The sequence below is a fragment of the Phoca vitulina genome, unplaced genomic scaffold (genome assembly GCF_004348235.1).
Source record: "Phoca vitulina isolate PV1807 unplaced genomic scaffold, GSC_HSeal_1.0 scaffold7, whole genome shotgun sequence".
NCBI lineage: Eukaryota > Metazoa > Chordata > Mammalia > Carnivora > Phocidae > Phoca > Phoca vitulina.
In genome coordinates, this window is record NW_022589710.1 from 24,079,941 (window position 1) to 24,107,646 (window position 27,706).

Below are 27,706 nucleotides of genomic sequence, written 5' to 3' on the forward strand. Positions count from 1 at the left end.
GAAAGAGCAGCTTTGAAACTTAATTCTCTTTGCCAAGAACTAATGGACTGTCTTCAACGTGCATGAAAATATGTTCAGCACGGTGACCAGAGAAGCCAAAATGAGGCCTCCACAGACCTAATTTGGCATCAGTTTATCTCCACGTGAGAAGATCTGGATGCGCTTATTTTACTCTCTGCTGTAACTAAGAAAAAAACAAACAGAAACCCTGCAAAGGTTCACTGAGACAGCAGTCAGTCACGAAAAAGGAATTTGAACCAAGATAACGTTAGTTACATTTTACCCACACGTTCCCGAAGCCTGAGCACTACCAGTTGAGCAAACGCGATTTGGCCCTTCGCCATGACATTAAAACTTCACCAAGTCAGCAGAGACTTTGTGTAACTCAAAGAAGCCTCGCACACAGACGCATGCACGCACGCAGACCTCTTTGATACCTCAGGGACACTGAGAACTAAGGGATCCTGAGGCCAGGTGAGACATTTCACTTTCTGACCGTCTTTGTTCTGTGTTTGGAGAAAGGCCAACGTGTGCCTTATTGAAGTGGAAATCCAGGGAGAAAACGTAACGGAAGAAGTTCCCCTATTTCTCGTAGCAATAGCTAGCCTTCATGGAGCTCTGACGAGGAGCCAGGGAATGTTCTTCGAGAGGATTTCGCTGACTGCTCATTAACGGTCCTATCACGTCAATGTGAGGATAATATCCATTCTACAGTTGTGGCAGCCGAGGCACAGAGAAGTGACTTACCCAACATCACACATAAAATCATAGACCCCCCACCTTCGGGGCTCAGGGTCCTCTAAGCAAGACGCTACAGCGGGGAGGAGAGAGGCGATCAGGCGGTGATATACTGGAGGGGAAAACAGAGGGAGGCTCTTCAAGTCAAGGCAAGCACAGTGTCTCCGAGGACAGTGCAGTTTCTCCTCAGTGAAGTATGGGTCAGGCTCCCCAGCCTCAGAGGCCTGTCCAGGGTTCCTCGGCGGCCAGGGTCACATTGCTCAACTGCCTGTAGGTAGGTGTGCTGCAGCCCTGGAAGGAAGCCCAGGCTGTAGGGCTGCCAGACCCCGCTGGTCTTCTACCCAAAGACAGAGGAGAATGTCTTTCCTGGGTAAACTCTCCTTCCAGTGACCTTCCTGAGGTAAGTCTTGTCTGTTTCCGTGTCTGCCCTCCTTAGCGTATCTCCTCTGACTCCAAAAACACGTCCCCTGACAGCGCACCAGCTCCCCCAATGTGCTTGGGTACCAGACACTGTGTGCTCCTGGGGGTGGGGAGAGGGGCTGGTAGAGTCATTCCCACTCTTCGTTTTTCTGCAGTGATCCTGTCCTTACTGACAGTGCGGGACGCCCAGGACTGGCTGGCTTATCAGCAAAATGCACCTCTTTTTAAATTATGCTGCCTGTTTTCCCTGAAGAGTAAAGCTCTGTCTAATCCAAATAATATAGGGGAAATGTTTGTAACTGTGATGTCACTGTCTGTGGTTGGAAATTAAAAAGCAGAGAGGACATATGCCAACATCTGCCTCTGGGATTTCTTTACCTGTCTCTCAATACAGTAGCAGAGCCTCTGAGACCTCAGACCATTCACCGTTATCTTTGGTCGTCAAGAGGACAAACACCTCTAGCCCTAAAGCATGCATTATTACAATCATTGGGTTTAAAAATATATAGATAGTTTCAATAAAAGGGATGACTAGATTAAAAAAAATAAGAAAGTTTGTTAACTAAAGATTTATTTATTTGAGAGAGAGAGCTTGCGTGTGTGAGCAGGGGGACAGGCAGGCAAAGGGAGAGGGAGAGAAGCAGACTCCCTGCTGAGCGCGGAGCCTGACCTGGGGCTCAACCCCGGGGGCTGGACCCCATGACCCTGAGATCATGCCCCTGAGATCATGACCTGAGCTGAAATCAAGAGTCAGGCACTCAACTGACTGAGCCACCCAGGTGCCCAGTTAACAAACTTTCTGAATCCAAAGTCAAGCCTTCTTGGTTAAACCTACAATATAATAGACTTTTTTTTTTTTTCCAACAGGAAGATTCCTTTATAATGGTGAATTTAATAACACACAGGGCTAGAGTACAGCCTCAGTCACTGGTCCACAGCAGGCAGGAAGGGAGCAGTGAGAAGAACCAACACATTCCAGGACTCATGTCACACTGACCCCCACAGGACTGCCACGTACCTCCCTGAAGCTCCACCCACCTGCTAGTGCAGCCAAGAACTATGTCGCTTTTAATTTGTCATTTTCGCTCATTGAAGATAAAATCCACCATGGTGACGGGATTTCAGCACAACAGTCTGTTGAAATATTTGTATATACTTAAAAAAAAACAAAAAAGACAACTAACAGTCCATTCTGTGCTCTGTTTCCCTGGAGGATTTCTCATGATCTGGGAACCAAGAATTAACACACTTCAAAAGAAGCAATAAAAATTCTAGCGCCGTACTCAGAAGCAGATGGTGCACTTGCCAGGGTTGGAGGGGGAAGCGGAACAGGTGCTCTGCTTGGGGGCAGGGTGCGGCCTTTGGGACAGCTGAGTGGACACGCAGACAGAAGCATCCACAAGAAGGACACACTGCCAGGGAGGGCCTGTTTCCTTCCATGCTCTCCCCAGGTACGGGGGCATCACGTCACCCGCATGGTGACTTCTCAGGACTGAGGACCCTATCCCTCACTCTCCATCCACTCTAATGGGGGGGTCTCTGACTGAAATGGGCTGAGGCCAGGAGTTGGGATCTAACTCTGTGCCACCCCGGTAGATTTGCTTCAGGCTATTCCAAGCAGGAAGGGCCTGGGACGCTCACCTCCCCAAGTAGCTGTGAGGCATGAGGGAGAAGGCAAGGGGAGGAGAGGCTTAGAAGGCAGACGTGACTAGAACCAGCGGCTCTGGACCTGGCTCAGCTTTGTGGGTCAGTCCTGCGGCCGCTGCCACCTTATCCTTGTGCTGGGGACAGACTATGAGAAGTCTTCACAGCCGGTAGCTTCCGTACGTGATACCGTATGTGATATATATATATATTATTTTTACTGAAATAAATGCAACAGATTCAAGTTCATTCCCCTTTGCTAGAACTGTTCCCTTCCCTGCCCTGAGAACTTCACGCCTTTGAGCCTGCCACCAGGCACTCCCTGGCTTGTCATCTGCCCCCCCTCCCCCTCACCATGGGAAAGTGGCCCCAGGATGAGCAGAGGACACACAGCACAAGAGGTGACTGGAAGGAGGGCCTACCTCGACGAGATTTCTAACTAACTCTGAGAACCTAAGGAATTGTGAAGGACTCAAAGAGGGAGCTGAGGTTCAAGGTCACTGGGCTTTTTGTTGTTGTTGTTGTTGTTAAAGATTTTGTTTATTTATTTGAGAGAGACAGAGTGAGAGAGAGAGCACAAGCAGGGGGAGCGGCAGGCAGAGAGAGAAGCAGACTCCCCGCTGAGCAGGGAGCCCGACTCGGGGCTCTATGCCAGGACCCTGGGAGCATGACCTGAGCTGAAGGCAGACGCTTAACTGACTGAGCCACCCAGGCACCCTAAGGTCACTGGGTTTTATCTGCAGTTGAATCAGACTCAGACAGTCTGGTCTTAGTCTCCAGAAGGGATAGCCTGGAGGTCGTGAGAGTGCTCATCACAGAAGCCCTGTCCGCAGGAAAGCTTGTTGCTGAACTCCTTCCGGCAGGAATCTCCTAATCAGCACCCAGCCATGCCAGCCCGGCCGCACCCCTCACCACACCTAGTGGTACATCAGTGGCTGTCACCGTGCAACCCCCCCGCCCCCGCATTCTGCACATCCTCGCCCATCTCCCGAGGGTCCTTCCTTCACTGTCCACCTGTGCCTCAGTAACTTCTCACTGGCTTCGGAGCAGGTGGTCACACCCCCGCTCAGGCACCGACTGGGTCTTGAATGAACAGCCGTCACAGAAGCCCTCCCCACGGGCCGGGCAGTGGTGCCAGGGGGCACTATCTCTGAAGGATGGAGCTTACTTGGTGCAGCTCCAGAAGGCACAGGCGAGCTGGTCCATCAGCCAGAAAGTCACAGCGCCGGTGGGCCCATGGCTAAGCTCAGACACCAACTGAGCTGTGAAGTTCATCCCGTGCAAGAGGCGCTAGGCAGTGCTGTTGTTGACCTTCAGAAATCCATCATTGCAGGCCACGCGGGCGCAGTCTCGGTCTGCACCCAGCTATCCTCAGGATCTTGGTTCCCAAACCAGGATTGCTGGCTATGATAGGCCGCATCACAGTTAGGACATTCAATCACATACCCAGACCCCAGGCACATTTTTTTGAGACCCATCCAGCGGGAGTGGGTGGAAGCCAACGTCCTGGGCACTCGGCTGGCTTCCTTGCTTTTCTCCCAACAGGCCTTGTGGGTATAAACTCGGTTGTCCTGCCGGTGGGAGTACCTGCAGCGGCCTTGACTTCATGAAGTACTCCTTTCCTAAGATTCACGCAGCCCTTACACGCAGCCCCACAGCTGAGGCCCCAGGAGGAGGGTCCAGGGTGCCGGGGAGAATGATCGCGGGTGCAAAGCCTGCCGAAGCCCGGGGGATTCCGTGGGAGGTGGTAAGTCCTCGTTCCCTTGTAGTGAATGGAACTGAAGGCTTCAGAGAAGCCACCCCGCTTCCAGAACAGGTCCTGGACGAGCTTTTCTGGCACCTCGAGGGCTGCTCAGAGCCCAGCAGATGAGTGTGCTCAGTGTCCTGGAAAATGACAACAGCAGTGCCCAGCGTGGACCAGGGGACATCCAGGCCACAGCGGGCAGGGCAGCCGTGAGCTCCTTGGGAGAGGGCTTCACATACGCTTCAGAGGTGTCCCCAAGGCACTTGAAGGGGTCATGATGCAGCCCATCTGCATGAGTTCCAAGGATGGCGAGGTCTGAGGTGGCCAGGCCCTTCAGCAGCAGCTGTGCTGTCTGGCTGGGACTCACTGTAGCCCCCGGGAGCCCCTCCACATCTGTTACTCCTGCTCTGTGGCCCAGGTTGTGCACTGCCCATACTCTCACGGTGCAGGGCTCCCGGGCAGGGGAGGTTTTGAAGGCTTCCCGGCCATAAAAGAAAGTGTGGTTGAGGTGTGAGACTTTCCATCAGCAGTATTTCCGAAAATGGAAACCACCTTCCTGGGCTGACTGGCTTTGCAGTCCAATTTCCTAATAGTCCCCTTCATTGGCGACTGGAATGTGTCTTCCTTTCTCTCCGCTTGGAGGAAACTCACAACTTTCCCAGTCATCTTCTTCCTCCTGGTTTCATCCTGCTCTTCTTCCTTCAGTAACCCCTGGACCTTAGTGATGTGGTACACAGCAAGGGGCTGTCTCCCTTTGCTACCCCCAGGGGAGTCCTTTCTGGCACCCCGGGCACAAGTTGATTTTACAGGTCTGGCCCCTTCTGGCGCCCTCTGCCTCATACCTGGGTGCCCTCTGTCTCGCACCTGGGTGCCCTCTGCCTCGCACCTGGCCCTGGTGAATGCCCCCTGGGGCCCTTGCTGGGGCGGCTAAGGGGTGCAGCCGGGTTGGAGTCCTATTGTCCCAGGGCTTCTCCCGCCAATGATGCTCCTTCTCACAGAGGAAACACTGCAGACTGCAGCACTCACCACACCAAAGACAGCTTGGTCAGCCCCGCCGCAGGCCTAACTTTCCTGGCACCTCAGCCCCAAATTCAGGCCCTTCTCTGCTGGGGGAATCTGGGCACTCATACTCAGATCGGTAAGGAAAAATCACCCACCATATGAGCATGCCTGGGCTTTCCCCAGGAGTGAAGACAAAGGCTTTGGGTCTGAAGGCTGAATGGAATTGCCACAGGGTTCTGAACACCTTAAGACAAAACAAACAAAACCCTTTGTGGTCCTATTAGAATACTCACAGATGTTCAAATTTTAAATTTTCTGCCTCCAAGATTCCTGTATCAGCAGCAATGTTGATTTGGTTTGATGCTTTCATCCTTCATAAGGGGTAGGCAAATAGTGGGTCAAAATGAACTTGAAAGGGTCTTTTATGGCTTTGAGAGATCTGATGGGTTCACTGAGGCGGGCTTATCAGCTGGGTCTCAACCACAACGTTTTGCTAATGAAAGAGAGTGGTCAGGAGCTTTTCAATATAATCCAACTTCAAGTCAATATTTCAAGGGTACCACAGAGCAGCTTGGGGAGGGCAGGGTGGGGTTGGGCGGCAGTGGGGCACCCGTGGGGACAGAGGCTGTTCCTCGGGGCACCGGTGGACCCATCCTCATCCCCGTCTCTGCCCCCCTCCTCCTTCACTGCCTCCCGGGCTCCTCCTCGCTTATTGTCAGCTGGGATCCGCTCCTAGGTTTAGTTTTAAACCAGTGATTCAAAGCACAATTTAGCTGTTCCTCTGAAGACTTTAACTCAAAAAAAAAAAAAAAAAAAAAAAAAAAAAATCCAATGGGGGATAATTATTCACATCTGCCTAATGATGTTTCTATGTGAAAAAGCATAATAGAATGTAAGATTTTGAGTTACAATAGCTTTCAGTTTATAATTAAAATCAAAAGGGTAAAATTCAAGTGAAAGAACTAGATACTTCTGAAAGGTATTCTTTATATGAGGACTCGAGGCAACACATTTTGTTAGCAATATCAGACATTGATTTTTTTTTTCCTGATTTTTTTCTACTTTTGTGCAGGTGAGGTAGGAAGGAGCAGATGTTTTGGTCTAGCAAGACAATAATTCACTTCATTATGACTACTTGCCTTCACCTTGTTTGTGCCGTTCATTGTGAACAGAGGCCCACAATGCTGTCGATGGGGCCTGAAATGTACCATATGGAACCAGAGGGCTTTGGGAGAACTGAAAATCATTGCCCTGGCCTCACTCAGTCACCTGTCCCCAGGCAAAATCATACCCTGTCGTCCATGAGGATTCAGAGAGCCCCAGCTTGGACTGAGCTGCTATTGCTGACCACAGCCCTCGTTGCCCTGGGCCCACAACACCCTCAGCCACAGGACTGAGCGCACTAATGCTGGCAAGATGTCAGAGACCAATGACTGGAGAGCAGGCTTGTGTTGGAGAGAACATAGCTCTAGGGCAAGACTGGTGAATTGAAGTGGGGTAGGGGTGAGTGGGGTCTGACTGGTGCACAACGGAGAAGTCCAAGTGTGCTGTGAGTTCAACTGAAGCCAAGATTCCGATGAAAGACTAATGTGGTAGACAGTAGGTGCTCAATGAATGCTTCTTAACTGGATAAATCAGAAGATGCTGGTCAGAGGGTCCTGGGTGGGGGTGGGCTGGGGAACCAGCTGGGGTTGTTAAGGGCCTGTGGAAAGACTTATTGCAGCTTGAACCAGGGCGCTTCCTTGGAGGAGTGGGCACCAAGCTGCAGGATTGAACACAAAAGCTGGGCTTGTTTCAGTGAGGTGGGGCAGAAACTGCTCGTTGCCAACCCAGTATCTACTCTCACCTTTTTCCTTAGTAACGCAATGCAGATTTTAATCTTGGGGGCAATGTGCCCTGCTGAATGATACATTCATCTGCCACATTTACAGCTGCGATGGCCATTGAGGCATAAGCCTAAGCTGTTGTGTGGGTCTTCTGTGAAGATTCTTTAAGAGGTGCTACTCTACTGACATACTCATTTTTTCCCCCTTCTCCCTTCCCCCCACGCCTTCCTGGAATAGGAAGATCAGTGTGATGGCTGGTGCTCTGGTTGCTACACTGGACCATGAGGTGAATGTGAAGATGGAAGCCATATGCTAAGACTGGCAGAACAAAAAGAGAGAGAGAACCTGGAACCTTGAGGACACTATAGCTCCCATACCAGCCAGACTTCAGCCTTCTTTTACGTGAGAGAGAAATAAGCTTCTATCTTGTTGAAACCACTGTTATCTCTTCACTCACCTGGGACATCACAAGCCTAGCAATCTTGAGAAGCCTTTGAAGAGTGAAAAATTAGGGGTTTTTTTGTTTGGTTTTTGGTATATTTAAGTTAAGTAGGCTGTAAGACAAAGGTGATTTAAAATGACAAAATACAGTCTGACTCTCTGAGTTCAGTCATAAAAAGTAACGAAGGGGTTATGTATTATTGTGTTACGTATTTATTTGGCTTAAATAAAAATAGGCTTTATTCTCTCATGTAATTAAGAAGTCCAGAGGTCACGTAGGCTTCAGATAAGGATGTCAGTGAAGACATCAGTCTCACCTAATGACCACAAGTTCCCTGAAGCTCTTGGCAAAGTCTTCTTGTATCTGGACTGAGTCCCCAAACCAATCACTGTGGCTAGGATATATACGACAAAGGAACCCACCAGATGGTCCACTCAGAGACTTGTAACAAGGTTTTTCCTCCAAACAGCATGGTTGGGGAGGTATGGGACCTTACTGGGAGGGAGAAAAAAAAGGGAAAGTGTGTGGGGAGGCCACCATGTGTCCTATACCTCTCCTGGCCATCCTCACCAGCAAGTGTTATTAAAGGAGTGTCATTTAAAGGAGTTTTTAAAAAGGCAAAGGTTTCTTGGGGCGCCTGGGTGGCTCAGTCATTAAGTGTCTGCCTTCGGCTCAGGTCATGATCCCAGGGCCCTGTGATCAAGCCCCGCATCGGGCTCCCTGCTCGGCGGGAAGCCTTCTTCTCCCTCTCCCACTCCCCCTGCTTGTGTTCCTGCTCTCGCTATCTCTCTCTCTCTGTCAAATAAATAAATAAAATACTTAAAAAAAATTTTTTTTAAATAAATAAATAATAAATAAAAAGGCAAAGGTTTCTTGCTCTCAAATACGTTTCTACTAGCCTGGAAGCCAGTTAATAGGCTTATTGGTTTGAGGGAAGGCATAGGATTTCCCGACAACCTTTACTACTCTTAACTTTCATTCATTGATTCAATAGTAGATATTTCTTGGGTGCTAGCCGGTAGGTGGTACCAGAGAGGATAAGCACACATTAAGCCATTAGGATCAGCAACACTAGCAGATGTGGGTACCCAGACTCTTTAGGAAAGTCAGAAAGCAAGCATGAGGTCCTGGGAAATAGGACAGGTAAGTCTCTCTACTGATAAGGGAAAGGGACTAGCAATTGGGCATAGGGTGATGCCCAGAAGAAGTGCACCAATGTAGGGCCCTTGGCAAGGCCCCTGGGTGGGTTGGGGTTCGTGAACCTGAGAAAGAGAGAGTGGGGTGGGGGTGCCTCTGGGGACGTCACGCTATGCCTGTTTTGCAGTCTGACCAGGGCTGGCTTTGCGATGAGGGTTCTGGATCTCCCTGGCTAGAAAGTCTCTGAGGGGGAGGATGGGTAGACTTAGTGGTTCCGAATGTGGGCTTTGGGAGTGTCTGGGGGGTAAAATGCTAGGAAAGGAGCATAAATCCCTGAAACGCCTGGGAAGAATTTTTCCTGGTCCATCTAGCTTGCTGCTGTCCTGACCCTGGAACAGCTCGGGTGTTTTCAGTTTATCATGACACAATTTTTTTTTTCCTGCAAGAGTCAGAGAATAAGGGCTTCATAACCCAAATAGTTCACAGTATGGTATTTGTCTCTATTTAAAATCATCTCCCATGGGGTTCAATTAACAATGTACATGTCAAATTATGTCACACCCATTACCTGCTCTAATTTGGTCAGGCTGGGTCAGGCAGTCCCCGATCTGACGGGAGCCGTGAGCCTCCCAGCAGACAGCTGGGGTGGCAGCGCCCAGGCTGTCCTTGGCCTGAGCTGCGGCAGGCTGTAACATCCCACTGGGAACTACCAGGCAGCAGGACGTGAACAGTCAGCCTCATGACGACAGTGCTCTGTGATAAAGCCCCCTTTATCAGAGCTTCGCCCCTGGAGACTGTCGGATGTGGGTTTGAATCCCAGCTCCCTCATTCAGCAACTAGGTGATCTTGGGCAAGCTCTTTAACCTTTCTGAACCTCATTTTGCACACCTGTGAAATGGGAATACTCATCACACTTCATTCCTAGGGATGTAGTTGAGGATTAAATGAGATAATGCATGTGAAATGTTTGGCAGAATGCCCGGCACTTAAAAAGAACTCCGTGCTAGCTACTAGTCGTAGTATTGAATTTTTTATCTTGTTCAGTCCTTCAAAATTGGGGCTCCTCAAGATTACCCACAGGAAGTATTTCACCAGCCCTCCAGAAACCAAGAGAAGACAGGCAGCCCTTCCTGGAGGGCATGGAGGGTAGCCAGAGAAGCCACAATGGGGTATTTTGACATCAGAATTATTAAAAATGTGGCAAGAGCAGCCTTGACCTTAAGAATAGCTCTGTGTGGGTACAGAAAGCTTCTTTTTCTGCCTAGTGGGGATCACAAAATGCCTTTGTGTGGCCATTCAACTGTTTTGCAGAGCTCCAAAGAAGCAGACGTAAGGGTGCCAGGTCAGTCATTCTCTCCATTTTAAATAGAGGTAAACTGAGGCACAGAGCTGTCCATGTACACATGTATAGTTATTTCCCCCACCTCTCAAAGGACAAGTGAAACTGTGGTAATTATAGAGCTAGAAGCAGAAGCTCCGGCCCAAATAACTTGAGACTGAGGCATCTGGGTTATCAACCACAACGGAAGCCGATATTGGGGAAATTATCTGGGGTTACATGCACAAAGGCTATTCTTCTTACCCTCTTCCACATCCAAAATCTCTGGGGTAGTGTGGTGGCCCCTTTGTGGGTACATCTAGGAGGTGATGTATCATAGAAAAAGCCCTGGATTATATTCAAGAGACCTGTACTCTGACCCGAGTCCTCCCAAACCGGCTGCATGACCTTGGAAAAGTTACTTTACCTCAGATCTTACATCAGAAACGGAAGTGAAGGGTTTGGATGACATCAGTGTTTCCCAAGCCTGACAGCTCATGACTGCGCACTGTCGTGTCAGGGGAGGGGCGGTGGGGGCAGATCCGAAGCCTGGAAATCTGTTTTTTGCAAGTGTTCTCGGTGATTCTAAAGAGCAGTCCCCATTGGGAACTCAGGACGATGCCATCTGAAGTGTCCCCAGCTCCAATGTTGTCTGACTCCAAAGCCCCTTTGAGCACGTTCCACACAATTCCACACAGTTTAGGCCAGAGATGGCAGCCCTGATCCATGAAACCCCATGAGAAAGTCAGTGTGAAATCCCCGGGAACAGCCAACACGGCAGAGCGTCTGGCCGGGGAGGTGCGTGGGGGAGGGTGGCCGCGTGTGCTGGGGCTCAAGGTCTCTGCCTGTTTCTGGGCCAGCTAGGTGTTGGAACCTGCAACTCAGGCTTGCCAGGGGCCAGCAGTGCTTTGAGCCCGACTGTGACCATTCCTTGCCTTGTTCCTGAGGGCCTGGGGCCTTTGGGCTACAGTCTCGAACACCGAATACACCTGTCCTGAGATTGAAAGACACATGAAGCCTCCCAACAAGCCTGCCTTGCCTCCTTGAGGCTGGGACCCTTCAGTCATGTGGCCCCAGCTGTCCTAAAGCTACAAAAGTCCCTGTTTTCATGAGGAGCTGTGGAATGCTAAAGCTAAAGCTGCCTTTAGCTCTTTCAAAAGTTTCAATTATGGGTTAATCCTGACATTCTTTGGCTTTAGTAAAGGGGCAGGAGGTTTTTGTTGCGGGGGGAGGCCGAGGCAGGAATAAATCGTGGCTCTCAGGCCTGAATTTGATCGAGGAAATGTGTGTCTGGACACCCTCTGGGTGGCAGAGAGAATAGGGGAGCGGGGGTCCATGGCGGGAGCTTCGCTGTGGCCCCTCATGCCTCCAAGTTACCCAAACAGGATGGGGGCTGCCTGGGTGTGTTGGTGGGGAGGGTTGGGGGAGGGTTGGGGGAGGGTGCGCCTCGGCCAGTGGGGCTGCCCACCCCTTGCTCGTGCACACTGTTGCCATGTACCAACAACAGTCTAGTGTCGCTGACACTTCTGATTCTTGAAGAAAGTCAGAGATCTCCATTTTACCTGAATTCTACTAATTGTAACATGCTGAAACGTTTCATTTAGAAAAGTCCTCAGACCAAGCGAATCACACCATCTAGCCACAGACTGAGACTCTGAGGAGAGAGCCTGGCCTCAGGGACTGATCTAGGTGTGCTCTACCATTCTGCTCCCAAGTGAGCGGGACCCCCCCACCCCGCAAGGAGCTTCTCAAGTCTTCAGAGCTACACCCACCTCCTCCTTGGCAATTTCCACTGTTAGAGGGAAAGAAGGCCCTGGCTTTCTGAAGTTCTAGAAATCCCCTTTGTCTGCTGCAGTGTAACACCCCACTGCAGGGCCACGGATCTATAGTCCCCACCTGCCCTTCCCCTCCGTCTGCCCTTGCTCCCAGTAAGCCCCAGTAACAGAGAGCCCACTCCCTGGACAGTACACAGGCTGTACCACTCTCTCTGTTCCCTTGCTAGAAAACATTCAGACCCAAGGAACAGAGGAGTACCTTATGACACAGGCAACCTTGAGCCATCAACTTATGTTTTTAGAGGTAAATCATTTGTGCACTTTGGTACTCTATCAAAAACAATTTACTCGTGACAACATGTCACAGAGGCTGAGCAGTGGCCCTAGAACTTCTATATAGGAAAATCTTGGAGGTGGCATTTTGTTTGGAAGCAAGGAATAGCTGAAGGACTTTTCCTAAAGCTACATTGTATATTGCACTCTCTTTTTACTTAAATGGCACATTTATGTAAAAAAACAAACAAAAAACCCAGAAACCCTGTGATTGGTCAGGACACACGCAAGGCCGACAAGATAGGTAGAGACATGCCCCCGCTTCTACACAGGGAGGGAAATGGGCAGGACAAGGTCCCAGAACAATCCAGGGGCAACATAAGCCCCACGGCTCAAGAAAATATTCAGTTTGGAGGTTGAACACTTTACGCCTAGTTCCTGAAAGTGTCCTGGATGAAGAGGATGCATTCTCACCACCAGGCTGAGCCATTCTGGATAAAACCAAACCTGTTCATTGGCAAAGGTCAGTGGTAATGTCAGAATGTCCCAGACACCTGCTCCCATGGGATCCTCCCACCAGGCAGCCAGATGGCTCGTTATTACCAACACACAGCCTTGAGGCCTGGTGCCCTGGCTTGTTGGCACCAGATGGCCTGGGGGACAGGGACTTAACCACATTGCTCAGAATGTATCTCAGGGGATCCCATCCACGGTCCCCTTCCTGGGATCAGCAAACTCAAGGGACACCAGGGAAGGTTCTCTTAGAGTTTACTTTGGAGTAACTTCTAAACTCAGGAAGAGTAACATAAAATGTAATGCTCCTGACTTGCCAGGAAGTGGTTGAATTGTCTCTGTCACCATAATGCCACTACTTGGTATTATTTCAAGTAAGTGATCCACGTATAACCCAGAGGGTTTCAATATTTAAAAATAAACAAACAAGCCATTGACCCTTCATTAAATTGGTGGTTGTCGTCACACTTAATAACTGCCTCATGAGCACATCATTCTCTTCTGGAAAACCGGCCATCAGCAACTGGCAAGAAATCACACTGTTCTCGTTGAAAATTTCTCTGTTAATAGAAGGATCGACTTTCCTTTTTTTCCTTTGACGTTTTAAACAGCAGTAATTCGACCCTGAAAGGAATGTGATGTTTGTAGCTTCTGTTTCTCCCCGGGAACAAAGAACGCTGGTAGGACCTACACACAGGTGAGGGCCTGCCTTCAGACTTAGGCACAATTGGTATTTTTTAGTGGAGTGCGTTTGGCGGATCAGGGGGACGAGAAAGCCACTTCTGCAGCAGGGGTGGTCCACACTGCGGCTTCCTCTGTCCTCAGCCAGCTCCCCGCGGTCCCCCGTGAGTGTGCGCGCCGTGCTCACCAGCACCTTGTGGCCCGTCTGCCTCCCTCAGCTCTCCCACAGCACTTCCTCAGCCGCCCTGGGGCCAGGCCGGCCATACACCCGGCCCCAGCAGAGGCTCCCGGCTGAGCATCTTCCAGGCCCCTCAGGGAGGCCTGAGGCAGATGGTGACATCCAGGGCAGGACTGAGGCTTGGGGCCCGCTTCACAGGACGCCCATCTTTTTTACTTTGCCTTGTGGTTTGGAACTCTGTCAGATTTCTTGGTCTCCAATGCCTTCCTCATCAGTCTGCAGGTCTCCTGGTTGGCTTGGGCTATGTGTTAGTCTGCTAAACCCAGATGATAAGGTAACAAATGAGACACGAGTTTTGGTAGCATCAGTTCCTGGTGATTCGAGATGTAGATGATATGTATGCAATTTGCCAACATGCATGTAGCCTGTTAAAGAACCAAAGTTCAGCTAAGGAAATTTAAAGATCTAATTGGCTTTATTCCACAATTCGTGAGTCAGGCAGCATCCCGTCTAACCAATAGGACAGTGCTCTGAGGAGCTGCGTGACATGGAAGGCTTTTATAGGCAGGAAAGGGGCGGGACAAAGAATTATTAGTGAAAGAAAAGAAAGGATTGATTCAGGCAAGGTCAATTTCCCTTAGGGCTAAGGGCAGGGGGCTTGGCAGACACCCTCACTGGTGCTGATCCAGAAATTGCAGACTGATTGGTTTAAAATCCATTCCTGGGAGAGGCTGAAACTTCAATAAGCTTAGGTGCTAAATTTTGGGTTGGGCTTAACATAAGTGACTCCATTTTGGGTCTGTGGTTTCCTTTTTTTAAAAAAAAAAGATATGCTTATCTATTTTAGAGAGAGCGAGCGGGCGGGGCAGGGGGAGCAGAGGGAGAGGGAGAATCTCAAGCAGACTCCCTGCTCAGCATGGAGCCTGACGCGGGGCTTGATCTCACAACCCTGAGATCACGACCTGAGCCGAAATCAAGAGTCAGATGCTTAACCGACTGAGCCACCCAGGCGCCCCTCTGTTGTTTCTTTCTTTTCTAATTTCTTCTTTTAGGTAATGATAGTAATACAACAAACACAAATTGCCTAAGAACACTTACTATTTTCCAGGCAAGACCATGAAATTCAATGTCAGAAAGTACCTGTCCTCAGAAGTTTTATAGTTTTGTGAAAGACATTCTTGCTAACAAGTACAAATCCAAATCACTCTTCTTCTCCTGTTAGGGTCCTTATAAGCAGGGGTAAGAGTCAGCCTGCCAACACAAGGCAAACAGCATGGAGCCATGGGCTACACATGGTCTATACTTTCTTGGAATCAAAGGTCCTCAGAGACTTGGAGGGAACATTAATATGTTTTTAATTAAAATAACCACAAACCCCTACTGTGGAACAGCATGCAAAAATCAGATCGCCCACCCCAGCCCCCACTTGCAGCCCCTCCTCCACCCGTGTCTCCTAGTGGATAGGAGGCTGCTGCAGCTCAGGACCAGGGATGGAGGATACAGTGGTGGAGAGGTGGAAGGAAGCAGGGACAGCCAGAGCTGGGGGCGGGGGGGGGGGGGCGGTGGAGGGCAGAGACACTACAGAGGTGTAAGCCCCTGTCCAGGGGAGGTATCACTGTGGAGGTCCGAGGGCCCGAGGTTAGAGGGAGAAGCACAGAAATGCTTTGGGGACATTGGGAACTTTAGTAGCGCTTCATGTTCCAGAAACGGGGGCAAGGCATTCACTAAGAACTTCAGACTTGGAGAAGGCCGTCTTTGAAGCAACCCAGGGTCCTTTCAGTGCGGGCTTGCCTGCTTTGAAGTTCTCCACCCTCCTAGCGAAGTAGGGAGGCTCTCAAGTGATTGAAGCAGAGAAGTTGCAAAGAGAAAGAGCTGAGGGAGGGAGGTACCTTATGTCCTCTAGCACGTCAGCCAGGCAGGAAGCTCTGCTGAGTAACTTTGGTTTTAGTTGGAAATCTTTTGTCATGTTCCTGTCTACGCAGCCGTGTGGGGGAGTGTGGTTAGATTTCCTCCTTCCTTGGGGTGGACAGGGACAGTGCGGTGGGGGCATGAAGCAATGGATAAATGGAGAAGTGATTTCAAGAAGAGGTGGAGGTCACACAGAGGGTTTTAAATTCACAGAAGCATTTCTGCTGTGGGGAGAACGAGCGGTGTTTGCCTATGGAACAGGCCACTGGAGATTCCAGAGGAGGGATCCACCCAGGCCTCCTGACTTGTGGCTTAAATTATCCAGTTAGTCATTGGTTTACTGTCATCCAAGTTTAATAAGCTTGACTGTGACCTGTGAGCAAAAAAGTTGGCCAGGCTGGGGGAAAAAAAAAAAAAAGCCACTTTGGGTCATCGTGCAGGCTGAGGCAGGATCCACAGAGCCCACCAGCCCTGCAGAAGTGGGGACCGCCTTCCTTTTCTTTTCTTCCTTTGCAGAAGTGATCTTGTCACCGACCAGGCCAGTGAAACTGGAAAATTTTAAGAACCAACAGCTTAGAACTAACTGCTCAGAGAGAAGTTTCACTAGCCCAGAGCACCCCTGGAAAGCAGAACCTGATTTACAAGCCAGGGAGAGTGTGGGTGAGGTGCTGGGAGTGATAGTCACTGGGCAGCTCCCCCAGTTTCCCACAGGAAGTGGCAGATCCCCTTGGCCCTGGCCCCTTGCCCTTGCCCTGGGGGGAATGAGTGTGTTTGGGTGGCATCCTCCTGGAGGGAAATAAACAGGTTTCGTCCCCCTGTCCCCCCCCCGCCCCCCCCAAACTTGGAGCAAAGCCTGAAGCTCCAGCATGCACAGGTCAGGCTTCCATTTTGAGAAACCCGATCCTTCCGACCTGAACACACTGCTCTGTGTTTTGCACAACAGAACGGCTCTGCTCCTAGCTCAGCTCCGTGAACGTTCTGGCTTCCAGCTTCCCTCCTGAGCACCGGGTGGCTATCGCTTTACTGTGCCTCCCTGCCATTCTATCTGCCTGCGCTTACATTTCCAGCATCTCACCAGGGCTGCCAGGATCCATCTCCCAGGCAAGGCTTTCTACACAGAGGCTGCCAGGCCAGCAGGAAGGAGACCTCGAATCCATCTGTCAGCCTTTGAATAATTTCATCCACACATACTTCTCTTCCAACCACCGGGGCTATTTTAGTTTCCCCGAACCATGCAAGCCCAAGGCGCCTGTCAGCCTGCTCCCTCTCAGAAGCAGGGCGCATCCCCGTGAGCGCCCCAGGAGCCCCACCACACTGGTTTCTTTGTGAGGTCATCTTCGCAGTGGTTTCCGGGTCCTCTGGCCTCCTTCCTGGGAGCTTCACACATTCTGGTTTGCCAGAGCTCACTTCAGTCAAAATATAGGGGCCTTCTGAGGGCTCAGCCCTCTGCTGCACATGGCGGAAGATACGGAAGTCACCACGGGGTGCTCTGGGGGGACAGTACAGCCAAGGGTTATCCAAGGTGGGCCCCCCAATGTGAGTCCCAAAGGGAAAGAATTCCATTGTCAGTTAGATTGGGGAATTTTGATCATTCAAAACACACATTTCTATACTAAAGTTTCTGAGAAGTCCTGTCATAAAGAAATTCTGTTCCCCCTTTTTAACCTACCATTTCCCCAACCCAGCATGATGTTGACCATGAAACTCTTCATATCGCGGTGGCTACATCTCAAGGAACGAATTCATGTTTTTTGTAATATATTTTAAGAAATGATCCAGCAGTGGTTTTCAACCTAAAGAGGCACCTCAATCTCAGGAGTATTTGGATAGAAGTGGTGGCATTAGGGTTGTCCCAAAGATGGGGAGCTAGGGATGCCAACCCCCCTGCAGCGCGGCCCCTTCTGTCCTCAGTAGGCCGGGGAGAACTGTCCTGCCCCAAAGACCCACAGCGCTCCCCTCCCCCACTGAGGAGCAGTGGTTGGACAAGGGCTTAGCATTTTCTTTAAAACCCTCTCTGCAGGTCCCAACACCTCCTTGCTATCTTCTTCGTCTCCAGATTCCTTGCTTCCTCTTGTTGCGATGCCTGCACGGTTCCTTCCTGGTCGTCAGTGAGTCTGGTCTGAGCTGGCGCCGACAGGGGCTACCAGGTGGTTCCACCTACCCTGGAGACGACAGAAGGATGTGTTCAGGTGGCCCTCGGGGGGCCAAGAGGAAGGCGCTGGCCTACCCCAAAGTCCTCTCACCTCACCTGGCCGGGAAAAGGAGGCCTCCGGGCTCAAGCCTGAGTGAAAACCCCTGGCGCTCAGCCAAGGTCAGGGGACCTGAGAAAGACCGTGAGAACGGCGGGCACAGCCCCCCACCCCACCCCCATCCTTCCGGGGTGAAGCAGCGGAGACACCGACATCCACAGCCGGCAACTCCCAAGCAGGGGATTCGCGGGGCCCCCGCTTCTGTCAAAACAGAAGACGCCCATGGCAACCGGCAAGTGTTGCCTGAAACTGCAGAGTGTGTGTTTACCCAAGCAGGGGTGGCTCACTGACAGCGTCGCCCAGCGGGAGTCTGGCCGGGCGCCCGCGAGGCGGCGGGTGGTCGCGGGGGGCGGGGGCCACTCGGGGCCGGGCGGGACCCGCGGGCCGTCGACCTCCGCCTGCCGACCCGGGGCTGCGACCACCGCCCGTCAGCCGCGGGGCCCGCGCTCGGCGGCAGCCGGCCGGGTTCTGTCCGCAGCCGCCTGCAGCTACGGCCCCGCGGCTGCGCGGGTTTCCGGGAGCGGTCAAAACGGCCCTCTCCCCGCCCGAAGGTGCGGGCGAACTGCTGCTGTGCTGTTTCCCCTTCCCTGCCTCTCTCAGGATTCGTCTGGTAAAAGGGGGGCGGGGGCGGGGGTGCTGCAGGTTTTTATTTTGGAAAATGACTTTTAGGCCAATGTCGTGCCAAGTGTGCAGTCCAATAGCCCCATTTTATGGATGAGGACACTGAGGGCCAGTGAGATCAGATCTGAAGTCACGCTGCTGGTGAGCGGCCAAGCCAGGTAGAGAACCCCGGTGCCCTGACTCCCAGCGCGTTAGGCTGCCCACATTCACTGTTGTTTCCCCTTCTTAAACACCCATTGAAGCAAAATGTCGTTGATTTTTTTCTGTTAAGAAGAATTTTTAAAACTTGGCGGCAGGGGGAGGGAGGGTGAGCAGAAAGGCCTTTCAATATTAAAGCAATGTCTTAAGCTCACCTGGGGGGTCTTCTGGCTCTCTAAGGGAAGGTAACTTTGACTTAATATTTACTATTAATTGGAGTCCAGGCATGCATAACTCTGTAAAATTAGATGACACTGTGTAGAAACTGTTAAAATGTAAATGACTTTTCTGTTCAGTAGAGATGCAAATGATTTCTATCTGGCAGAAAAAAATAACCCCAAAGGTTATGGTTTTGTTGCCCTGTAGGACATTAACCAGTTTTGTATCAAACTTTGCAGCCTTCATCATTCCTTTTTGGTTTTTAAGTGCACAACATCTTTGTTCTCATATCCTATTTTATTTTTTTTATTTTTTAAAGATTTTTATTTATTTATTTGACAGAGAGAGACACAGTGAGAGAAGGAACACAAGCAGGGGGAGTGGGAGAGGGAGAAGCAGGCTTCCCGCTGAGCAGGGAGTCCGATGCGGGGCTCCATCCCAGGACCCTGGGATCACAACCCGAGCCAAAGGAAAGGCCTAACAACTGAGCCACCCAGGTGCCCCTCATATCCTATTTTAAACCAGCTTTGTTACCCTGCAGATTCTCTCATTAATAGAGTAATTAAATCATTGGCACATACTTACCATCTCTTGTCAAGGCTTCATGTTCCCCTTCCTCTATAGTCCTGCCCAATCCACTATCAGCTGGAATACACACTCAACGAACCCATTGTTGATTTTCTGACCCAAGTGGAGCAGACACATGACATCAGGGGGACCTGGGATATGTGCTCACTAACTCTGCAGAGTCCAAGAAATCTCTGTGATTGTCAGAAACACACTAGGACTGTCAAAAGTGTACAAACTCCAAGTAATCTGTTCCCCTCCCGTCTCATATTTTAATCACGACACGTCTATGATCAGAGGCTGAGGGCTCTGGCCTACAGGGCACCTGCTCTGCTCTCAGCCCCACAGAAAACCTCTGCCCGCACACAGAGCCATGCCCTGGGACCTCACCACACTGGGCTGGTGGTCCTGGTCCAAGCAGCAGCCCACCTGCTGATTGGTTGGCCAGGGGGGCTCAGCCCAACTACACTCATGAAGTCCTCTCTCTTGCCAAACTGGACAGGGAAACCCTCGAGGGAACCCTTGGTGGTAAAGGACCCAGATAAGGCAGACATTTGGGGTCCTGAAGCAGCAGCTTCAATAAGCAGCAAGAAGAGCAGTGGTGGAGCATGAAGGCCAAGGCCTGCTTGGCTGGCCAGGAGCTGAAGTGTCTGTGTTTGAAAGCTGTGTTTGATCTTAAAAGACTCCTTGGTTCCTGACCTACCTCTAGGGCTCTGTCAGGCTCCATATAGGTTCTGTTGCTCCTGTTCCTCCCAGGAAGTGAGCCGTGTGGCTTGTCCTGGGTTGCCATTAGACCTGTCCTTCGGTCAGTGGCCCTTACCTTCTTATCTGTGTGTGGCCTTAAAATAAACCCCACAATGCTGGAGGGAACCTAGTCAGTCTCTGCTCCTTCCAGTCAAAAGACCTTGATTCATCCTCTCACCTTTTCTAATAATGTAAATAATAGCACAAGAGTCTTTATTACCTTTTGTTCAGCCAACTCTGCCCAGGGACGTCAAGAATTTTCTAGGAAAGAGCAAGTTTACTTGGTTAGAGCTGGCCTTCCCTTCTGCCTCCTTCCATTCATTTATGTTTGAGCATTCATTCATTCTCTCCACATGCACATCATTGATTCTAAAGTGAATAAGACAATAATGTAGCAGGAGGGGAAGAATGAAGGGGGGGAAATCGGAGGGGGAGAAGAACCATGAGAGACAATGGAATTTGAAAAACAAACTGAGGGTTCTAGAGGGGAGGGGGTTGGGAGGATGGGTTAGCCTGGTGATGGGTATTGAGGAGGGCACGTTCTGCATGGAGCACTGGGTGTTATGCACAAACAATGAATCATGGAACACTATATCTAAAACTAATGATGTAATGTATGGGGATTAACATAACAATAAAAAAATTAAAAAAAAAAGTGAATAAGACAATATTCACGCTTTGAAAAAGATCACAGTCTTGCAAGGACAGGATTAAGGGACTGGGGCCGGTGCAGGAGTGAAGTGAGAGGATGGGGGTGGGGAGGGGCTCCCCCTTGCTCCATGGCCCACATCGCATCGGCAGCTTATCCTCTTGGCTCTCCCACGAACGCTGGCTCTCATGCCTCTGGCCTGGAACCACGTGTAACCAAAGCCATATGTTCAACTTGGATTAATTAAATGGAGGCCTCGGCAAATTTCTGGTCCTGCTTCTGATGCTTTTGCATTATACTATTTTAACATTTGTTACTGTATGTTGTTTGTTATGTTTAACCCTGTGGCCCAGATTCTATTAGTCTGTACAGTTTAAATGGTGAGAGACTCCTGGTCTTGAATTTTAAAAAGAAGGATTATTTTTGGTTTATTCCATGAGAACGCATCATGTCTGCTCCAGGTTGGACCAGAGAAGTTCCCAGTCCTGATTTTTCTGGGAGAGGACTGTAATCTTCACGGATTTTAGGAAATGGTGTAAGAAGAGGCTGTGCTGTAAACTCAGAGTCCTGATCCTCAGTTCTTAGCACCAAAGTGCAGAAAAAAGTCCCAATTAGAAATAGAAACCCAGTTTCTAACCACGGGTGTCCAAGCACCCACGATGGCAGGGGGAAGGGAAAAGGAGGTGCGCTTTCTGGGCATGGGCACCCGAGGCTTGCCCCAGCCCTGGGCAGCCAGCCGAGGCAGCAGCACTGCTCCCTGGACGGCAGAGCTTGGCAGAGGCCTGGGTGCTGCTGCCCTGGCCGTTTCCCACTCGCCCACAAGGACCAACACAGTGCCGGTGAATGATGGCAGATTTGGTCATTTTCCCTTGGGGAAGGGTGGTCCCAGGGATGAAGAGGCCTTGACACTGCAGGTCCATGTCTCAGCTTCCTCCCCCGCAGTACAGGCAAGAACACCTGCTCCATAAGGTGACAGTGATGGGGAATGGGGGGCGTGCAAAGAGCCCACGGAGCTCACTAGTCATGTCTATGGGGATAATTGCGGGGAAGGGGCCAGAGATTGCCTTTCTGGTCCTCGTATCTGTAAATATGAGCTAGGGCAACTTGCAGACACAGACAGGACACTCCTGGCTGTGAGGCCTGGTATCTTCCTTGAGATGGGTCATCTAGGCATTTCCTTGAGGCCTCCTGTCCTTTTTTCGGGGGGCAAGGGGGTTGACAGCGTGCTTCTCACCCCGCTGAGTGCCGTGAGATCCACCCGCACATCTTACTGGGCTGGATCTGCAGGGAGCTGGGGTTCCCCTTGGGCCTACACAGTGCAGGGTCCTCATCCGCTCCCCTAGCTCTCTGCATCCAGCTCTTGTGTCCAGGGAGACTGAGCCATGATTTCAAACAAGCAATTATGATTTCAGAAGACATGCTTGCCCGTAGTTAGTGCTGAAGCCCCTGTCCCACAGTACAGCTAATGGCCACTTCCTTAGCATCTCCCTTGCTTAACCCTTCTCGCTTTCAGCTTGGAGAACAAGGAATTCCTACCCGTACAGGCTCCATCTTTCTCTCCCCCTTCTAGTCTCCCTTCCTGGGTCTCTCCCATGTGTTGGTCTCTCTAATGAAGAACACTGAAATTAGTAAGCCAGGTTTGCCTCCCGGGCAGGATTTATGAAAGCCAGGTGCCCCTGGATGTAACAGATTTAAATGCTTTGTTTTGGCTGCTCTGCACTGTCCTGATTTTTCTTGGAGCGCTGGCCCTCCCTTGTTCACTGTGCAGGAGGTTCTGGTGAGCACCCCCTCCCCCCCCCCCCCCCCCCAGGCTCAGGACCGACACATGACCTAGTCCTGGCCAGGCCACATCGATCCACCTGCCCATCAGCAGTGCATTCAGAGACAGGCCCAGGCTTAAGTCCATCAAAGAAGAGTCAGTTTCAGGATTTTTGCTGAGACTATTGGGAAAGAAGTTCTGGCTTTCTGCAGGGCTTGCTGAGCCCGAACAAGGTGGTCCTAAGGCCCCTGGTGGCCATCTTGCCACTGCTTGGGTGGGAGGAGCCGAGAGATAAACCCAATGACCCTGTTCCGGCCCCCGAACCCCACTGCGTGTGAAGCCCCTGGACTTCCCAGCTCTATGAACTGATAAATCATTTTTCCTTAAGTCCATTGATTCAGAATTTATATTGCTTTCAATTTAAAAAGACTTGACTGCTAGCTGGCCAAAGTGTAAACTGATTTCTAGCCTTCAAAGATATGTTTCTCCAGGTAAAGGAGAGAAAAGAGAGGCAGGAGGAAAGAGTAACAGAGAAAGCTGGGTGGAGAGGCTTGAGTCTGGAAAATGCTGCCTTCTGTTTTCTCATTACTTATTAAAACCATTCGCCTCTCTCCCTCATAACCATGTAATCTGTCTCTACTGTGCTTCTTGAAACACACCCTTGGAAAGGAGGCTGAGAGACTTGCTGTGGTCCTGCAGAATTTGTAGACTATAGTGAGGTTTTCTCCCCAAGGGCCCTTTCCTTGAGAATCCCTCCGGAGACTATTCTGAACCCCCACGCCCACCCCAAGCAGATCTGCATCAGCCCTGTGACCTGGATCCCCCGCCCACAACTTGGAAAATAATTCTTGGAGTAAGCGTTCCACTTACAGAAGCCTTCAAACCATCAGTGGGACGAGCAGCCCCATGCCCTATCCAGCCAGGTGCCAGAGAATGAGATTCAGCTTTTGACAACCCCACCATCCACCCCTAAATGGTTTGAACAAGATAGAAATCTGTTTCTTTCTCATGTGAATGAAATCTGGACATAGGCTTCATGAAGTTGTCCGGACCCAGTATCTCCCTATCTTGCCTCCTCACCGTCCCCAGCAGGGGCATCTGCATTCCGCTACTCCCTCCCCCACTCCAGCTTCCCCTCCCATCCCCCATACCACTTTCACTTCCATCATCGGGCAGGTGTGGAGAGGCAACCAGCAAGGGAGGCTGGAAAGGTGCCCTTTGCTCTGAATGCTAGCGCCATATTGGAGGGATCCGCTCCTAAAAAAGAATGGTAAAATGGAGATTGGGGGACGCTAGGAGTCTCTACCGTATGGGTCACCCTATGACATGCCACAGTGAAACCCCTCACAGAAACAGCCCCGCAGCTGGTGGTGCCGATGAGGCCACGGGAAAAGAATAATTTATAATTTACTCCAGACACATCGGTACAGACACCCTCCTGTTATAAAAGCTAAGAGAATGACCTGGGACCACCTGGGGAAACCTTCCCCATCATTATCTGTCTTTAACATTCAGGGGTCACTGCCCGCAGGGAGTTAGGCCTCCAGTCCCATCTCAACTCCTCAAGGACGCCTGGACTAGCAAGGACATTAGAACCACAGGAGGCCAGAGAGCAGGCAAAGGAGCCCTGTTCCTACCTGACTCCGTCTCAGCTGAGATTAGACAGTGGCAGCTTTCTTAGGGAAAAAATAAAAGTGGGGTGTGTTTCTTGATATATTTCACTACCATTTGATGTGAAGGGCCCGTTTATGAATAAGTGAACTGTGGGATTCTGTACAAGGTTGTTCCATCCCAGAGCTTTTTTGCAGCTCCTGAGAACTAGAACCACATTGGCAGGTCATCCACAACCCTGGAACAAACTATCTTTAGGGAAGGACCCCAGCCCCCCACTCACTGCGTAACACTAGCAAAGCTCTTAGAATGCTGGTTGGCACTTCGTAGGAGCTCAGTAACTATTAGTGGAATATGGGCCTGAGTATTCTAGGTGAGAAAAGCACTTATTATCATTATTATTTTATGAAATATTTATTACACATCTACTATGTATAAGAAATTGATCTAAGTGCCATGGAGGGTCACAGAGATGAAAAAGACACCATCCTTGGCCCCCAAGGAGTTTACAATTCTAACACACATTGTTTCAAAAGGCTGTTTATTTCACATGAACTATCAAAACAAAGCAAAACATAATCCAGCGAAGCTGGGGGTCCTGTTCCCTGCACTTGTCATTGTGTCTTTGAAGAGGCTGGTTTCCAAATCCCCACGTCTGCTCCTGGAAGATGGTAAGGAGTCAGTGTGGTTCAGCTGGGCTGGGGCTTGGGGAATTGCAGGCAGAATACTGGCAGCCTTCTGTTTGTTCCCGTCACCTCCCATGTCCTAGCCGAGCCTCTGCCTCAGTTTACCCCTCTCCAAGGTGAGAGCAACCACATTTGTTTCTTCCCAGCTCCCCCTCTCCCTTGCACTCTGAGCTGATGGAAGCAGTGATATCTGAATCACGTGGAGCTTCCTGAGAACTGGTTTTACATTTAATCTTTCTTGGGACTGGGAGGCTGTGAAAGAGCTATCTTTTCAAACTCGCTGTTTTGTTTCGAATTCATCTTTACACAGGCTCCTCCCAGGAAAAATGATGGAGGAGGGGACAGAGGGAAGGATTAAATACCCAAGGGAGAGTAAAACAAGATGGCAGAAGACTTGGGAGAAGATCAAAGATTTGAGGGTGGCTGTTTGATCTCTGGACACCCATGTCCTCTGGACACCCTGTGCCTTGGGCAGCCACTATCCCTACCTCAGGGGCCACTCTCCTCCCCGCTGCACCAAGCTTGCAATGGCCTAGATCAATGGGGGCTTCCAAATCATCCACCTTTATGTTACATTCATTCGGTGACTCATTTATTCATTCTATATTCATTCAATGTATACTGAGCACCAATAGCTACCCCCATTTGCTATCAGGAAGGGTCTGTATTTGCATCAACCTTCTGTACAATTAGTTTCATTTCCCCAGAGTGGTTTTGGACTTGAAAGTAGATGTTGCTCAGAACCTTTTCTGAAAGTTGTGTCTCGAGTTCTCAGGGTAGGGCCCACTTCTCCAAAGAAGTCTTATACATCCTTGGCCCAGGGGAGCACCCATCTTCCTGCACATCCTCACAGACATTCAAACCCAGGAGCCTCTCTTTGCAGTCCTGGGCTGTCCCCAGGGTAGTCAGAGGCGCCTGGCTGTGACCAACAAAGACTCTTTGTGCAGCTGGGGCTAAGTCACCTGACAGGTCTGAAATGTAACTTCCTCCTCTGAGCCAGGGGAACTGACTCTGAAAGACTAGAAGGATGGGTCAAAATGAAGATAAAACTTAAAGGAATAAAAGGAGAGTTTTGTATTTTGTGATTAAAAGGAAATAAAAAAGACTTAAAAAAGGAAGATGAAGGAATCCCGTTCTGATGGTCTTGTATGAGAAACTGACGTAGAGATTTCTGCTGACTGCAAGCTCTGTGTGAACCAAGAGCTGAATTAGCAGCTGGAAACCCAAACAACCTTTTCCTGTGTTGGCAGAGTCACAAGTGTCTAGAGAGGGAGGTGGGAGCCCCCTGGGCTTGTCACAGGGCGGGCCATATCTGAAATGCTTAGGCTTAGCTCTGGGTCCACATTTTAACACTTTAACATCCTGGCAGGATCCCTTAGGAGGATGGTATGAATGCAGAAACCACACCACATGAAAAACCAGTGACGTTCAGTCTATAAAAACAATTTATGGACATAATGACTTTCTTCAAACAGTTAATTGGTCAGATGGCAGAGGGAGCCTGGAGAACTGAAGGTTGAGAAGGGCTACGTCATTCTCAGATCATGGTAGACACCTTCTGACATGGACCTCCACGGCGTCCAGCCCCTTACATCTCAACGTTTGATTTGCATCTTCCTCCGTCCTTTCATTTCCTCTTGCCTCAGAAGAATGGTCCCTCCTCCCTTAGGAGGTTCCCCTCACCCTCTCCTATCTCCCATCTCTAGGACACACCCCGCCAATTACCACCCTTCCAGAATCTTTAATTTTCCCTTCTCTACTGGCTTCTTCCCACAAACCTGCAACTATGAGGAAGATAATGATTTGGGTACTTATTATGCGGCAGGTGCCTAGAGATTTATGTGCCCTGACTAATCCTCACACCACTCCGATGAAACAGGTGATGTCTTCTCCATTTAGAGATGAGGAAATGGGAGACTTCGAGTTGTTCAGTGACATTCCCAAGCTCACACAGTCCAGGTACGTCTGTCTCTAATACTCTCAACTGCACTTGCATTCAGGGTGTTAAGTGCTGCCCTCCCTTTCCAGCCCAATTCCCTTAAAGGAGCCTCTTCTTGTGTCTGCTGCTTCATCTCCCAGCTGCTCTCCACTGCTCTCAGCTCCCAAAGGTCATCAGTGACCTGACGGTTAATCCAACAGCCTTTCCTCAGTGGTCACTCTGTCTGGCCCTTCTGTAGCACCTGGCATTGCTGGCCACCCTCCCCTCCCCCCCACCATGTGCGGCTGAGCTCACCGACTCCCACCACTTCACCTCGCATCTTTTCATCCCCATCCAGGTCCCTCCTTCCACGTGTCGCTAGTCATCTTAAAGGATCTGAGGACTCAGCTGAAATTGGCAACCAGGGATCTGTGAGTGAGGTTTCCCTGGTATGTGTAGGGGTCTGAGATGGAGTGCATAGAACTGAGCGTGCTGGAGGGCACAGTCCCAATGATCCAGCTGTCCTCGCACTCATATTGGGTGGAGTTATGGGGGAGAAACAAAAGGACCAGGAATGGGGATTGGTATAGTCTCAAAAAGCAGAAAAAGCTGGGAGAGCAGAAGGCAGTGCTTAGGGGAAAAGATGGTGAAGTTCAAGGAGAAAGCAGGCTGAGACTCTAGGGAAGGATGACTGTGATAAAGAGCAGAGGAATATTGCTGGAGTTAACCAATGTCAAGGACTTGAGATTCTAGATTGTTGGCTGGCCCATCAAACACCCTGAAATCATGGCAGGAGATGGGTTTAACTTTCCTGACTCGTGCCTGCATCCCATGTGAAGCTGTGTCCTCAGCAGCAACAAGAGGTTTTATCCCTTGGGCTTTTCTTCAATTTTCTGGTTTGCCAACGTTCGGCAGTCCTGTCCCCGTTAAACAGGACCACAAATCC

The 27,706-nt window shown here is 50.3% G+C and overlaps 1 long non-coding RNA gene and 1 pseudogene across 2 annotated transcripts; one reads left to right on the top strand and one right to left on the bottom strand.

Moving 5' to 3' along the window:
* The first annotated feature begins 305 nt into the window (after positions 1-305).
* Positions 306-2,746, top strand: LOC116632645. Of its 2 annotated transcripts, none has more exons than XR_004299479.1 (3): positions 306-474; positions 1,013-1,138; positions 2,026-2,746. It is a non-coding gene; the product is annotated as an uncharacterized LOC116632645 (long non-coding RNA). The 2 variants fall into 2 exon arrangements; XR_004299480.1 differs by lacking the exon at positions 2,026-2,746 and adding an exon at positions 1,314-1,724.
* Positions 2,747-3,834: 1,088 nt separating this feature from the next.
* LOC116632679 lies at positions 3,835-5,674 on the bottom strand (annotated as a pseudogene).
* Between the last annotated feature and the right edge of the window lie 22,032 nt (positions 5,675-27,706).